At 44.4% G+C, this 15,825-nt stretch overlaps 1 protein-coding gene across 3 annotated transcripts in view; it reads left to right on the top strand.

Moving 5' to 3' along the window:
- The first annotated feature begins 4,586 nt into the window (after positions 1 to 4,586).
- LOC115152423 (activating molecule in BECN1-regulated autophagy protein 1) overlaps positions 4,587 to 15,825 on the top strand; it is a 54,804-nt gene continuing 43,565 nt past the window's right edge. The window contains exons 1-2 of one of the 3 annotated variants that reach the window (XM_029697294.1): positions 4,587 to 4,897; positions 9,064 to 9,189. The gene's annotated coding sequence lies outside the window, so the exon portion shown is untranslated. Of the gene's footprint in view, positions 4,898 to 5,523; positions 5,591 to 9,063; positions 9,190 to 15,825 lie in introns of all 3 variants that reach the window. The other 2 variants (XM_029697296.1, XM_029697293.1) reach the window with 2 other exon arrangements.

The raw sequence follows: 15,825 nt of genomic DNA, 5'->3' as shown, positions 1-15,825 counted from the left end.
TAGTCAAGGACCATATCACCTCCACCCTACCTGGCACCCTAGACCCACTCCAATTTGCTTACCGACCCAATAGGTCCACAGACGACGCAATCGCCATCACACTGCACACTGCCCTAACCCATCTGGACAAGAGGAATACCTATGTAAGAATGCTGTTCATCGACTACAGCTCAGCATTTAACACCATAGTACCCTCCAAACTCGTCATTTAACTCGAGACCCTGGGTCTCGACCCCGCCCTGTGCAACTGGGTCCTGGACTTCCTGACGGGCCGCCCCCAGGTGGTGAGGGTAGGTAACAACATCTCCAACCCGCTGATCCTCAACACTTGGGCCCCACAAGGGTGCGTTCTCAGCCTTCTTCTGTACTCCGTTCACCCATGACTGCGTGGCCATGCACGCCTCCAACTCAATCATCAAGTTTGCAGACGACACTACAGTGGTAGGCTTGATTACCAACAAAGACGAGATGGCCTACAGGGAGGAGGTGAGGGCCCTCGGAGTGTGTGGTGTCAGGAAAATAACCTCACACTCAATGTCAACAAAACAAAGGAGATGATTGTGGACTTCAGGAAACAGCAGAGGGAGCAGCCCCCTATCCACATTGACGGGACAGTAGTGGAGAGGGTGGAAAGTTTTAAGTTCCTCGGTGTACACATCACAGACAAACTGAAATGGTCCACCCACACAGACAGCGTTGTGAAGAAGGTGCAACAGCACCTCTTCAACCTCAGGAGGCTGAAGAAATTTGGCTTGTCTCCAAAAACACTCACAAACTTTTACAGATGCACAATCGAGAGCATCCTGTCGGGCTGTATCACCGCCTGGTACGGCAACTACTCCGCCCACAACCGTAAGGCTCTCCAGAGGGTAGTGAGGTCTGCACAACGCATCACCAGGGGCAAACTACCTGCCCTCCAGGACACCTACACCACCCGATGTCACAGGAAGGCAAAAAGATCATCAAGGACAACAACCACCCGAGCCACTACCTGTTCACCCCGCTATCATCCAGAAGGCGAGGTCAGTACAGGTGCATCAAAGCGGGGACTGAGAGACTGAAAAACAGCTTCTATCTCAAGGCCATCAGACTGTTAAACAGCCATCACTAACATTGAGTGGCTGCTGCCAACATACTGACTCAACTCTAGCCACTACTGACTCAACTCTAGCCATTAATAATGGATTTTTTTTTGTAATAAATGTATCACTAGCCACTTTAAACAATGCCACTTTATATAATGTTTACATACCCTACATTTCTCATCTCATATGTATATACTGTACTCTATACCATCTACTGCATCTTGCCTATGCCGTTCGGCCATCACTCATTCATTTATTTTTATGTACATATTGTAATGACCCGGCTGGGTCATAAAAGGAAAAGAGACGGACTCTAGGTGTGCAGGTCAGAACACAGGTTTATTCCTAAACTGGGCTATTGTTCAGGCCACAGCCCACGCCGCTAAATGCCAAACGTACACAATTATACCATGTCGAGTTAAAGGTCACTCCCATAGGAACAGATCAAGGCCCCGAACAGAAAAGAAAAGAAAGATGAGACAGTAATCCCTATTTATGCATTTCCAAATCCCGCGGGATTACCCATCATACCCCCCCAACCTTTCCCTCTGTCCTGACATATTTAACCCCTGCTAGTAGCCATGAGAACCATAACACACCCACAACACAGAACACAATACCGGGTCGTTACATAGCCCCCCCCTTTCTAAACCCTAGCCCCTAGGGTTACACAACAAAATCCTTAAAACGACCCGGAGGTCGCATCAGTCTCTTGGGCCTCCCCGTGGCTCTCACCGGTGAACCCCCAGAACACTCATCTGCCCCAATGTCATTTCCAGCGCCCTCCGAAGAAGCAGCCCCCATCCCAGGCTCAGGTTGCGCTAGAGTCTCCTCGTTAGACTGTTCCCGTGGGCTCACATCAGAGACCTCACTCCCATTTCCTACCGTTTTCCTCCCTCTGTAGGGTGCCAATCGGTCCCGGTGGACCACCACCTTCCTGCTCCGTGGGGGGACCTCCACCCGGTACGTCACCTCCCCCACTCTCTCTATCACCAGACACGGCCCCACCCATGCACTGTCCAGCCCACCGCCCCTTCTTGCGCGTGGGGTTGTGAAGCCACACACATTCTCCCGCTCCAAAGTGCCTCCCCCTAGCGCGCGAGTCGTAGTGGCGCTTTTGGCGGACCCCTGCGTTCTCGAGTTGCTCTCTTGCGAAGGTGTGAGCCGCTTCTAACCGGTTCTGCAGACGATACACATAGTTCGGGCCAGGCAAAACCCCGTCGTCATTATCAGGAGGGTGGCCAAACGTCAGTTCGGCTGGGGTGCGCAACTCACGACCTAACATTAGTAGCGCTGGGGAGCACGCAGTCGATTCTTGAACAGCCGACCTACATGCCATAAGAATAAACGGTAAGTGGGTGTCCCAATCTCTCTGGTGTTTTGAGGTAACGATGGCCAGCTGCTGTGCTAATGTTCTGTTAAATCTTTCCACCAGCACATCACTCTGGGGGTGAAGCGGAGTAGTGCGCGTCTTCTCCGCGCCTAAAGGTCTACACAACTCTGAGAACACCCGTGACTCGAAGTTTCTCCCCTGGTCGCTGTGAATAGACTGTGGCACCCCGAACCGACTGATTATTCCCCCCACCAACGCATCAGCTACAGTCGCTGCCTCCTGGTCTGGGAGAGCGTAAGCCTCCGGCCACTTGGTGAAGTAGTCCATAGCGGTTAGAATCCACCTGTTACCGCTGTCTGTGGTTGGAAATGGCCCCACTATGTCTACCCCCAATCTCTCCATGGGCTCCCCTACTGGGAATTGTTGTAGGAGGGCGTGACTGACCTGGAGGTCCTTTTTTAGCAGCACACTCGTCGCACTGCCTACAAAAGTCCTCAACATCCCTCCTGTGCCTGGCCCAATAGAAGCCTTTACTCACGCGCTTTAACGTTTTGGAGACCCCAAAATGCCCTGCGCCAACTCCCCCAAGTGGCTCTCCAGCTCTTCTACGGCAGTCGCCGCCCGACCCTCCCGACCGGGTACCCCCGAGCCCACAACGGACACTTTGTCCGACTCTTCCTTAATTTTCCGCCTCGCCCCAAGCATCATGACCGTAGATGCGAGTCACGCTAAAGCCAACCCGGCCTATACTGAACAGCTAACTCGCCTAGTCTCGATCCCGTAGTTCGAAAGCACTTCTGACGCCAATGTAATGACCCGGCTGGGTCATAAAAGGAAAAGAGACGGACTCTAGGTGTGCAGGTCAGAACACAGGTTTATTCCTAAACTGGGCTATTGTTCAGGCCACAGCCCACGCCGCTAAATGCCGAATGTACACAATTATACCATGTCGAGTTAAGGGTCACTCCCATAGGAACAGATCAAGGCCCCGAACAGAAAAGAAAGATGAGACAGTAATCCTATTTATGCATTTCCAAATCCCGCGGGATTACCCATCATACCCCCCCAACCTTTCCCTCTGTCCTGACATATTTAACCCCTGCTAGTAGCCATGAGAACCATAACACACCCACAACACAGAACACAATACCGGGTCGTTACAATATTCTTATTCATTCCTTTACACTTGTGTGTATAAGGTTGCTGTTGTGAAATTGTTAGGTTAGATTACTTGTTAGATATTACTGCATGGTCGGTACTAGAAGCACAAGCATTTTGCTACACTCACATTAAGATCTGCTAACCATGTGTATGTGACAAATAAAATTTGATTTGGATCTGTATAAGAGCACTGTTTTTGTAAGTGATAATGTGTTATTTGTTGTCTACAAAACTATTATACAGAAATCCAAAATAAGTCTGTCAGTATAGACCTGTCTACAACATAGTTTGGTAAACAATGTGATTTCCCCAGATGTCTCTAAATCATAATTTCCCAAACTAAGTCCTTGGGACCGCAAGGGATGCACGTTTAGTTTTTTGCCATAGCACTACACAGCTGATTCAAATAATCAAGTAATCATCAAGCTTTGATTATTTGAATCAGCTGCCTAGTGCTAGGGCAAAAAAACAAAATGTGCACCCCTTGAGGTCCGCAGGCCCGAGTTTGGGAAACACTGCTCTAAATTATAAAATGATGTCCTGCACTGAATGGTGTAAGGGGGGGTCTAGGCTAGAGGAACTAACTGCAATAAATGAAATGCAGGCCAGAAAATACATTACATGTATTTCAGTCATGTCTCTGTTTAAGCTGTCTTTTACATTGCCTCTTATCTTTTGATAATAAAAATGGATTGTGTGCCTATAAAGAAGTTTTGCCTCTGGGAGTGTTCTTGAGCCAAAAACGGTGCTTATAGTCTCCAGAAATGACCTTATTGGACAGAAAGGGGGACTCCTCCACACTGCCTCAGCAAAATAAATATATTTCAAATGTCATTTATATAAATAATAATACAAATACAATCGTTGGCTTCTTTTCATTAGGATGTTAGATAATTGACTGCAAATCAAGTCCTTTTAGTAAAAATGATTAGATAAATAGAGGCACTTGCAAATAATATTCTCATTCATGTTTTAGCGCATCGATTCACTCTGTGTTCTTTGCGATCTGGGCTCTGCTCATGTGACTGTCTGTTTCCTAAACTGGGGAGCAGTAGACGGATAGCTAGCATAAAGAATTAGCGCCGTGCAAGAAATTATGTTGAAATAGCTTTTCCAGAGGATATGAATGTAATCAATCGCAAGTATAATAGATTGTTATTTGTCAATCATATTGGTAAATGCATGAATGTGTCAAAGCTAAGTGTAGCCAGTACTCCCCGTACAGTTTTGCTTGCTAGCGAATCAGCTAGCTAGTCTCAGCTAGCTTTAGTTGGTCCGCCTACGATGACACATTTCAACAGAAATACAATAAATAAAGGTAGGCCATGGCCTCTGTAGACTTTTAGCAGATTGTTTGTAAGGTCTCATATGTTAAAATGCTTGTATAGCTAGGTAGTTATGCTAATATCCGGGACTGGCACTTAGGATTGCTAGCTACCCCCCTAGCTAACTTTAGCTAGGTAGCTAACTAGCTTTTTTGTATTGGCTATTTACCAAGTTTAGCAGGTTAACATTGCTAGTTAGCCGTTTTCCCTGGGTAGCCACACACGCAGAGTCTGACAAATTAGCTAACGGAAGCTATGAAAAAAACATTTGCAATTCGCTGGGCTTCTGGTTGCTAGCTATCATTTTGAAAGGATTGGTTGTGTGTTTGTCCACCGAATATGACACGTAGTTGAGTTTTCTATCTAGTTAATATTTGCTTGCTACATTTGTTTTTGACTACCTGGTTGATTAGCGGACCATTTTATAGCTCGTTGGTTAGCTCAAGTTGTTTCATAACCATGTCTTGAGTTAGCTAACATTAGCAAGCTGACCGCAGCGGTTTTTACTTTCGATATTTGGAGTACGGTCGTCAATAGCTCTCTGACTGAAGGTCCTAGGATGACGGTAGAGTTTTTTTTTATTTTTTTTTTACCGATGTTCCCACTCTTTCCGAGCCAGCAAGGATGAAATATGCAGCTTTCTGGCGCTGTCGTTGGTTAGGGACCATCGTAAAAGTGCAATACAGGTGATTGCGTGTAAGCATTTTTTGTTTGTTGTTGCAATCACATTTCTCTTCAGTGGGGTTTAACAAAGGTTGGCATCCAATGTTTATGGTGCATTACCGCCACCAACGGTCCAAGGGTAAAACAAACAAACTCCATACAGTAATTGGGGGTGTAATCCAGATAGTTTTGTAAAAAAGTGTATCTCCCTCCCTCTTAGGCCTGAGAGGGTAGCACTGCTCGCGACAGCAGTGATAACTCCTTCCTTGAGAAATCCATTAGTCCCAGGAACCGCTCAGCCACATCTACAATAATGTAAATCTTCCCTCCACTTCAGCCATGCCGTTGATCACCATTGCCATAAAAATCACAAAGTCCACCTTCTATACACGTAATATCTCTGGCTCCTGCTGGTGGGAGGCCAACTCTGCAGCCTGCAGTGAATGCCTATCCAACTCCATGGGGTCCTCAGAAGAATCATTCATTCCCTCAACCATTTTGATCACCTCTGCATATGAAATGCTCAGGATGGCTCTGACTTTGTCAACTTCATTCTCTTTCGACCTCAACAGGCACTCTGAAGATTTCCACCACAGTTGCAACACTTTATACGGTTTCTTCATTACATTCACCATGACCTTCTTTTCCACACCTTCCACCTGCAGACATTTTGTACATGTCCAAATATTCTACAGTACACCATTTACACTGCAAAGGTCTGGAAATAAAAGCTCTTACCAGGTTCACTCGGGTCGGGAGGGACTCCACAAAAAAACACAAGAATAGACGAACTCTTTTATTTCTTGCCATCAACTCAAAAATTCATCCTACGTGCATCAACCGCTCCATGAATACTTTCAGCACTTTGATGCCTACTTCCTCCGAGACCCCAGAAATGAATGCCTTGACAGGTACTCTTCTCTTTAGCTCAAAGCATGACACAGCACAGTCATCCATTCGCCCGAGATTCCAAAACAAGCTTCTTCTGTTCAGCAGAAACAGAAAAAATCAAGGCCAACCCAATCACCCTGACCGCCTTTATTTCCACTTCTCTCCACCATCTAGGATACTTCCAACGAATTCGTCAATTTGGGCCCCAACACTCCCAGAAACCAGACTCCCAACAGATATGAGGTATTCTCAACACTAGGCGTCTTCTTTCCCAACCCAATTTTGTTCCTTTTCCCATTCTTCCTCATTTCCACCTCCTTCTGATTCATGTTCCACATCCTCCTTCATCCTTGTCTGTGCTCTCGTCTTCTCCCGACGTGCTATTGGTTTCGGACATGTTCCTAACTTTTCCATCGGCCATGCTTCTTTCAGAGTTCGCTACTTTCCCTGCATTCCATTCTTGAGGTTTAGCCCTATATGAAGATTATACACACTGCATAGAGCCCCCAGTCGCTGAAGGGCCCAGCATTTTTATTAGTTACCGCTAACTACTAAGGGTGACATATTTGAACCATTTACAAGGATACTGTTCAAAAGCTTCCTATCAAGGTGAACTAGAGATGTAAAACCACAATGTGAAGTAACAAAAATTACTCTGGATACAATCAGTAACATGATACGAATATCTCTTGAAGAAATAGAGACCCACACACTGTCGAAAAAAGGAATAGATCCAAAATTGAGGCTTGAATGCAAAATAAGGATGTTCATTGAAACATGGTGCCCAAAAAAACACATTGTTTTCACTTTTTATTTATGCGCCTTATTGCACTATGCTACGTTTTTTGGGGCACCATGTTTCAATGAACATCCTTATTTTGCATTCAAGCCTCAATTTTGGATCTATTCTTTTTTTAGACAGTGTGTGGGTCTCTAAAAACAAGTCTCTCACCGTTGCCGCCTGCTATAGACCACCCTCTGCCCCCAGCTGTGCTCTGGACACCATATGTGAACTGATTGCCCCCCATCTATCTTCAGAGCTCGTGCTGCTAGGTGACCTAAACTGGGACATGCTTAACACCCCAGCCATCCTACAATCTAAGCTTGATGCCCTCAATCTCACACAAATTATCAATGAACCTACCAGGTATCACCCCAAAGCCGTAAACACGGGCACCCTCATAGATATCATCCTAACCAACTTGCCCTCTAAATACACCTCTGCTGTTTTCAACCAAGATCTCAGCGATCACTGCCTCATTGCCTGCATCCGTAATGGGTCAGCGGTCAAACGACTTCCACTCATCACTGTCAAACGCTCCCTGAAACACTTCAGCGAGCAAGCCTTTCTAATCGACCTGGCCCGGGTATCCTGGAAGGATATTGACCTCATCCCGTCAGTAGAGGATGCCTGGTTATTTTTTTTTAAATGCCTTCCTCACCATCTTAAATAAGCATGCCCCATTCAAGAAATTTAGAACCAGGAACAGATATAGCCCTTGGTTCTCTCCAGACTTGACTGCCCTTAACCAACACAAAAACATCCTGTGGCGTTCTGCATTAGCATCGAACAGCCCCCGTGATATGCAACTTTTCAGGGAAGTTAGAAACCAATATACACAGGCAGTTAGAAAAGCCAAGGCTAGCTTTTTCAAGCAGAAATTTGCTTCCTGGAACACAAACTCAAAACAGTTCTGGGACACCGAAGTCCATGGAGAATAAGAACACCTCCTCCCAGCTGCCCACTGCACTGAGGATAGGAAACTCTGTCACTACTGATAAATCCACTATAATTGAGAATTTCAATAAGCATTTTTCTACGGCTGGCCTTGCTTTCCACCTGGCTACCCCTACCGCGGTCAACAGCACTGCACCCCCCACAGCTGCTCGCCCATGCCTTCCCCATTTCTCCTTCTCCCAAATCCAGTCAGCTGATGTTCTGAAAGAGCTGCAAAATCTGGACCCCTACAAATCAGCCGGGCTAGACAATCTGGACCGAAATTGTTGCAACCCATATTACTAGCCTCTTCTGTTAACTCGAAATGACACAACGACAAGGTTCCAGTTTAACAAAGTTTACTATACTGTATGAACACACTACAAGGTAGCCATTACACTCACGGCTAGGTCCATCAACGAACTAACTTCCTGCGCAGGCGCACTCTTGACTGAGTGATAGCCCCGTAATAACAGAAATATAGGGATACTTAAAACATGAACTTAACAATCTCCCCCTTTTCTTTAAAGACAAATTAAACATCAACAACATAATTAAATGTCCAAGTATTATTTAAGTTCCCCATTACAAATGGGTTGTGTGACAGTTTTTATTTGTATTACTCAAGCTGCCACTTTCCATTACTGAGAGCCTGTAGGAGCACAAGACCGGATGCTCCCTTTTTAGTCAGACAGTCAGCAAGCTGTTCCTTTGTGGTCGACCACAGAATCCGCTGGATTCTCTGTGCTTGAATAAGTTCCTTGATGATGCTATTCTCAAGACGAAGTCTTTTCTCTGTGACAGACTTGGTTGACTTCAAAGCATCAACTAATGAGTAGTTGTCAGTGACACAAACTACAGGTAGAATGTGCCGTTTTGTCTCACCAGTGGTAAGCTCTGAGAACAGAGTTGCAAGAGAGATCGCATTGTCAATTCCATCCGCAAGAGCAAGTGTTTCTCCAGCAAGTGTGCTTCGGACAACCCTTCTGATCCTTTTTGACTGCCAACAGATAGGTGAGAATCTTTCTCCTTCACCCATTAACACGATTAGATGTCCACCTTGTGTGCCTCATGAATGGTTTGTACAGTGGCGTGTTTTGTGTTAGATGCCAAGTTGCAACCATCAAACATTACATCAGGTCTACTCTGTCTAGCAACCCATAAAATTTGTCCTATCTTTGACCTCAATTGATCAGCTTCAATTCCACATAGAGGGGAATTCCTTTGTACGGCTCTTGAAGAATCCATGTGAATGGGTTGAAGATTCTTGATATAGCTCTCCTGTTGCATCAGTATTGTCCCTTCAACTGTAATAAACTCTATGCCAACATAACAAAAATTATCATGCTCCTCACGGCCGACCTGGAAAACAGATTTGAGGTGTGGAATCACAGTTGTAGCAAAGGTCTGTGAGCCACCCCAGATAAAGTCATCAACATGACAGGCAAGTACTCCAGGTACATTGCAGTCTTGATCAAGCCAATAGAAGACTGCAGGATCCACTTGTGACAGTTTTCCACCTGTATTCAGCATTGTTGCCTTGACTTTGTTGTACCAGTAGAGTGATGCATCTGCCAGTCCATACACACACTTCTTTAGTTTCCACAGTGTTCCTTCGCATTTAGCTTCAGGCGGAGGTCGGATGTGAATGTCCCTTGACAGCTCTGTTACCTGCAAAAATGCAGATTTGATGTCTATGGAATTAAGTTTCCATTTTTTCTGGCAGATCACGGACATCAGCAATCTGAGTGACTCTGAGGCACATGTCGGTGAGTCTTTTGGGAGTTGTTTAGCAGCCAGCTCCTCAACCTCTAGCCACTAGACGTGCTTTAGGCACTATTCCAGTTAAGGACTCTTTAAGGGTACACACCCACCTTGTTGAGACACATTTTTGGCCAATGTCTGTAACTTCCTCAAACACTCCATTTTTCCTCCAATTACTGAGCTCATCTAGCTTAGCTGAGTCAAATGACACGTCCTTTGTTTCAAGTACATCATCATTTTGAATGTCATTCTGTTTTTCTCAATTTTCCATTGGTTCAATTCTGAGATTATCTACAAGTGACAGGTCAGCTGACCCTGTTGTACCAGAAAGTGTAACTGGTTCAGAGTACTGCAAGTTGTACCAGTTCTGGTGTTTTCCTTTGGCTTTTCCTGCTCGTCCAATGACGGTTGCTGTATGTGGAATACCACTTTCTCTGTCCATGTATTTAACAGTTTGTCCAGTTTTCAGATTGGAACATCCATGTTGTCTTAACACATGTGGCTGTTGTTGAATGTTTTCCTCATTTGAACGCTCAACAGTATTATCTGTGGCATGTTTGAAGGTCTCTGCTCCATTTGCTGTGTCAGTTTCAGTGTCCATATCATTGGATATGACATCTGGTAGGTTTGTGTCTGTTACTGTCTCCTTTTCATTAGGATGATTCTCAGCAACAGCCCCTCTATCTTGTTGATCATTTACTTTCCGCAATTTTGAGTGATGCACCCTGACAATGATGCCTCCGTGCCTCACAAATATCACCACACCATCTTGGCCAATGACTACTCCCGGTCCCTTCCACTCTTGACAGTCAACTCGTTTGTAGTACACTTTGTTTCCAGTTTTGTACTTCTCATCGGTAGGTCGTAGCTGTTTACGCAGAGCCCTGCGAATTCTTTCTGAGCACTCTGCTTCAGTGAACGCTTTTCTCGCTGCATGTAGTGCTGACAGGTGCTGTCCCACCCATGCACTCACACTGGCCCCTTCTAGTGCTGGTGGCTTGTCAACCAGTACAGAGGGAAGATTAGGGTTCTGCCCGAACACTAGTTGGTATAGGCTGTAACCATGAACATTGTGCATTGAGTTTTTTGCCATCAAAGCCCAATCTAGGGCTGTGTTCCAGTCACATCCATTGTCTTGCTTCACTTTCAGCATGATCTCTGTGAGTGTTTGATTATGTCTCTCCAGAAGTCCATTGCTCCATGGACTGTATGCAGCAGTTGTCTTTACTTCCATGTTGAATTTCTCTGCCATTTCTCTTATTTCATTATTATTGAATTCTCCTCCATTGTCACTGTACAATTTCTGGGGAGGGCCATGCACACTTACCCAGGAATGCATGAAGTGCCTGACGATGTCACTGGGTTTCTTTGTATTCACAATGCTTCCAGCGCTGAAGCGTGTGAAGTGGTCGATTATGTGAAGGTACCACACACTTGGTGCTAACTCATGTAGATCTACAGCCACTGTTTCATTGTACTTGGAAGCTAGTGGCAAACCAACAGCTGGTTTGGGCTTAGGTTTACTGTATTTTTGACGTCTCACAATTGTTAACTATCTGCTGTAGAATGGAAATAGTAACTTCTGAAGTCTGTCAACTGTAGCATGTCCAAACTGTTTGTGAAGCTTTAACAATACTTTGTGTTTTTCTTTTGTGTTCATGTTCTCTGTGACTGTCAGAATCTCCATGTGCTCTGTGTCCGTCCAAATCTCATTTTTGCATGGACTCTGTGTGATGTCTTTGTCTAAAATGTTTACACAATAGTGGCCTGAGGTAGTAAGTTCAAGAGTCACTGGTTGTTTAAACATCACTGCCTTGTCATTTTTTATGTCTAGTACAGCCCCTGCCTTCTTGAGGGAAGCTTTGCTTAATAGTAAGGGGATATCTGTAGGGACCACCTCTGTTTCAATGTGACACTTAGTCTGACCAATTTTTGCTGGTATCTTATTAACTCTCTTGGTAGAATGGACAATTCTCCCATCTCCAAATTTGAAAGTTCTGTTGCTTGGTGTGTCAATCATATTTTGTACTTCTTTCATATTTAGTTCACTAACATAGCTATCAAGCCATTTTGCACCACACACTGTGCGTGTACATGCAGTATCAATCACAGCAGATCCTAAGGATTCAACTATAAAAATCTCAGTATCAGAAGCAGATTCATTTGAAAACAGTGTAATGTTACACTGCTCTATATCTGTGTTTACATTTTCCTCTGTTAGTTTAACTTGTTCATTTTTATGAGGACAATCTTTAACCCAATGGTAAGTGCTTTGACAAACAGCACATTTTGATCTCCTTCCATATTTGTCCAGTGGATTTGTTCCGGGAAATGGCGCCCTCTTCAGGTTGTCTTGAGAACGTGACTTTTTGGCGCCTTTTCTCTGCTGCTCAGTGTAATATGCTCCGTCACTCGCTTGCATTCCATCTGTTAACGGCGCGACAGACGTCTTTTCACCAAAAATTATTTTTAGTGCCGACTTCATTGATGCAAAAGTCAGTACAGTACAAGCAGTCAAAGCCAACTTTTTCTCCCTACCATCTAGACAGGCAGTATCTAGCAACTTGAAAGCTAACACTGCATCCGGGAGAACCATGTCGTACTTGCGCATCCTATTGTACCTTTGTTCGAAATCAATGACGTAGTCCGTCATTGCAACCGAAATATCTCTCGAAACACTGTCAAAGTTTGAATATGCCTCGTAGGCACGTTCTTTCTCTTCTTTAAGAAATACAGAATCCAGTGCTCTGATCAAAGTTCCCATACCATCATCATTGTTCAAATCCTCAACGGATATTTCCAGTGCTGTATCTCTCGCTCTTCCCTCGAGCGATAATACCACCGCAAGTGCTTGCTTTTTCGTGTCCAGATTAGTAATCCGTGTCCAGATTCCAAGTTCATTTTTCCAACTTTCGTACGACCTCTTCTCGTCGAAGCGAGGTGGCACATTGTAGTTATTAGCCATCCTCTGCTACCAATGTTAACTCGAAATGACACAACGACAAGGTTCCAGTTTAACAAAGTTTACTATACTGTATGAACACACTACAAGGTAGCCATTACACTCACGGCTAGGTCCATCAACGAACTAACTTCCTGCGCAGGCGCACTCCTGACTGAGTGATAGCCCCGTAATAACAGAAATATAGGAATACTTAAAACATGAACTTAACATGTTCAACCTCTATTTTGTGTCGTCTGAGATTCCCAAAGATTGGAAAGCAGCTGCGGTCATCCCCCTCTTTCATGGGGGGGACACTCTTGACCCAAACTGCTACAGACCTATATCTATCCTACCCTGCCTTTCTAAGGTCTTCAAAAGCCAAGTCAACAAACAGATTACCGACCATTTCAAATCCCACCTCACCTTCTCCGCTATGCAATCCGGTTTCAGTGCTGGCCATGGGTGCACCTCAGCCACGCTTAAGGTCCTAAACGATATCGTAACCGCCATCGATAAGAAACAATACTGTGCTGCCATATTCATTGACCTGGCCAAGGCATTCGACTCTGTCAATCACCACATCCTCATCGGCAGACTCAATAGCCTTGGTTTCTCAAATGATTGCCTCGCCTGGTTCACCAACTACTTAGAGTTCAATGTGTCAAATCGGATGGCCTGTTGTCCGGGCCTCTGGCAGTCTCTATGGTGGTGCCACAGGGTTCAATTCTTGGGCCAACTCTTTTCTCTTTACACATCAATGATGTCGGTCTTGCTGTTGGTGAGTCTCTGATCCACCTCTATGCAGACGACACCATTCTGTATACTTCTGGCCCTTTGGACACAGTTAACCACCCTCCAGACAAGCTTCAATGCCATACAGCTCTCCTTCCATGGCCTCAAACTGCTCTTAAATACAAGTAAAACTAAATGCATGCTCTTCAACCGATCGCTGCCTGCACCTGCCCGCCCGTCCAGCATCACTACTCTGGACGGTTCTGACTTAGAATATGTGGACAACTACAAATACCTAGGTGTCTGGTTAGACTGTAAACTCTCCTTCCAGACTCACATCAAACATCTCCAATCCAAAGTTAAATCTAGAATTGGCTTCCTATTTCGCAACAAAGCATCCTTCACTCATGCTGCCAAACACCCTCATAAAACTGACCATCCTACCGATCCTCGACTTCGGCGATGTCATTTACAAAATAACCTCCAATACCCTACTCAATAAACTGGATGCAGTCTATCACAGTGCCATCCGTTTTGTCACCAAAGCCCCATATACTACCCAACACTGCGACCTGTACACTCTCGTTGGCTGGTCCTCGCTTCATACTCATCGCCAATCCCACTGGCTCCAGGTCATCTACAAGACCCTGCTAGATAAAATCCCCCCTTATCTCTGCTCACTGGTCACCATAGCAGCACCCACCTGTAGCATGCGCTCCAGCAGGTATATCTCACTGGTCACCCCCAAAGCCAATTCCTCCTTTGGCCGCCTCTCCTTCCAGTTCTCTGCTGCCAATGACTGGAACGGACTACAAAAATCTCTGAAACTGGAAACACTTATCTCCCTCACTAGCTTTAAGCACCAGCTGTCAGAGCAGCTCACAGATCACTGCACCTGTTCATAGCCCATCTATAATTTAGCCCAAACAACTACCTCTTCCCCTACTGTATTTATTTATTTTGCTCCTTTGCACCCCATTATTTCTATTTCTACTTTGCACTTTCTTCCACTACAAATCTACCATTCCAGTGTTTTACTTGCTATATTGTATTTACTTTGCCACCATGGCCTTTTTTGCCTTTACCTCCCTTATCTCACCTAATTTGCTCACATTGTATATAGACTTATTTTTCTACTGTATGTTTGTTTTGCTCCATGTGTAACTCTGTGTTGTTGTATGGGTCGAACTGCTTTGCTTTATCTTGTCCAGGTCGCAATTGTAAATGAGAACTTGTTCTCAACTTGCCTACCTGGTTAAATAAAGGTGAAATAAAAAATGTAAAAATAAATAAAAAGATCTCTAGATCATTTAATTGAGACAAAATGTAGGTTTTCAGTAAATGGCAGGTTAAGACAGGCCCTTAGCCATGAGTGCATAATATTCCCCCATTGAAACCAATGTAAAGTAACTTTTTTAAGACTGAATGGAATGGTGAAAACAAATGCTGTGGCTGCATTGATCTCTGTCTTCTGATTATAGATGTATCACTCTATTCATCCTCGCTAAGATCTTCTATCTTAGAGGTATTGAGCAAGAACTCTGAATATCAAACCAATATCCAAATTGAAAACAAATTTACGGCAGTACCATGCTGTTTTCGTAAATATTTGCTAGATAGATAGCTAGCTAATTACTTGTTTGTTGTTAATAAGCTACATATATTAATCATTTTACCAATACGTCTTATTTGAAGTTAGCCTAGCAACATGGTTAACAATGTAAGCTAAAGCTGACCTCCCAAGGTAGTCGGCCACTTATGATTGTCTATTTTGAAAATATACTGTAGGTGCTTGTTTAGACCTTTACAGTGGTTTAATATTTTGTTTGTTAGTTGAGCATTTCAGCAATCAGAATGGTCATTCTTATGTGATTTGAAATGTAGTATTTCATCTGTTTCATCTGTTCTTGACCACCATGAACTATTTGACAGCTTGAGAGCAGACATTTTCCTTGAACACCTGCAGTTGTCTATTTAATAACGACATGTACCTAGGCACCAGGCCTATGTTTAGTCAGTGTCAGTAGAGATGAAATATCAGCATTCCTTGAATACGGACATATAGACTGTTTAGTATCAGCTTGTAAAGATTTGTATCATCTTGATAAAAACCATAACAGCATTGCGTTTAGCCATAATAGATAGTTCACTGCATATTTCATGACATGGTTATCACTTGGCATTCTCAGACTAATGTTATTGGAGTTGTA

The sequence above is a fragment of the Salmo trutta genome, chromosome 17 (assembly GCF_901001165.1).
Source record: "Salmo trutta chromosome 17, fSalTru1.1, whole genome shotgun sequence".
Lineage (NCBI taxonomy): Eukaryota > Metazoa > Chordata > Actinopteri > Salmoniformes > Salmonidae > Salmo > Salmo trutta.
The sequence above is the reverse complement of the archived record's forward strand: the minus strand, read 5'-3'. Positions and strand labels throughout refer to the sequence as shown.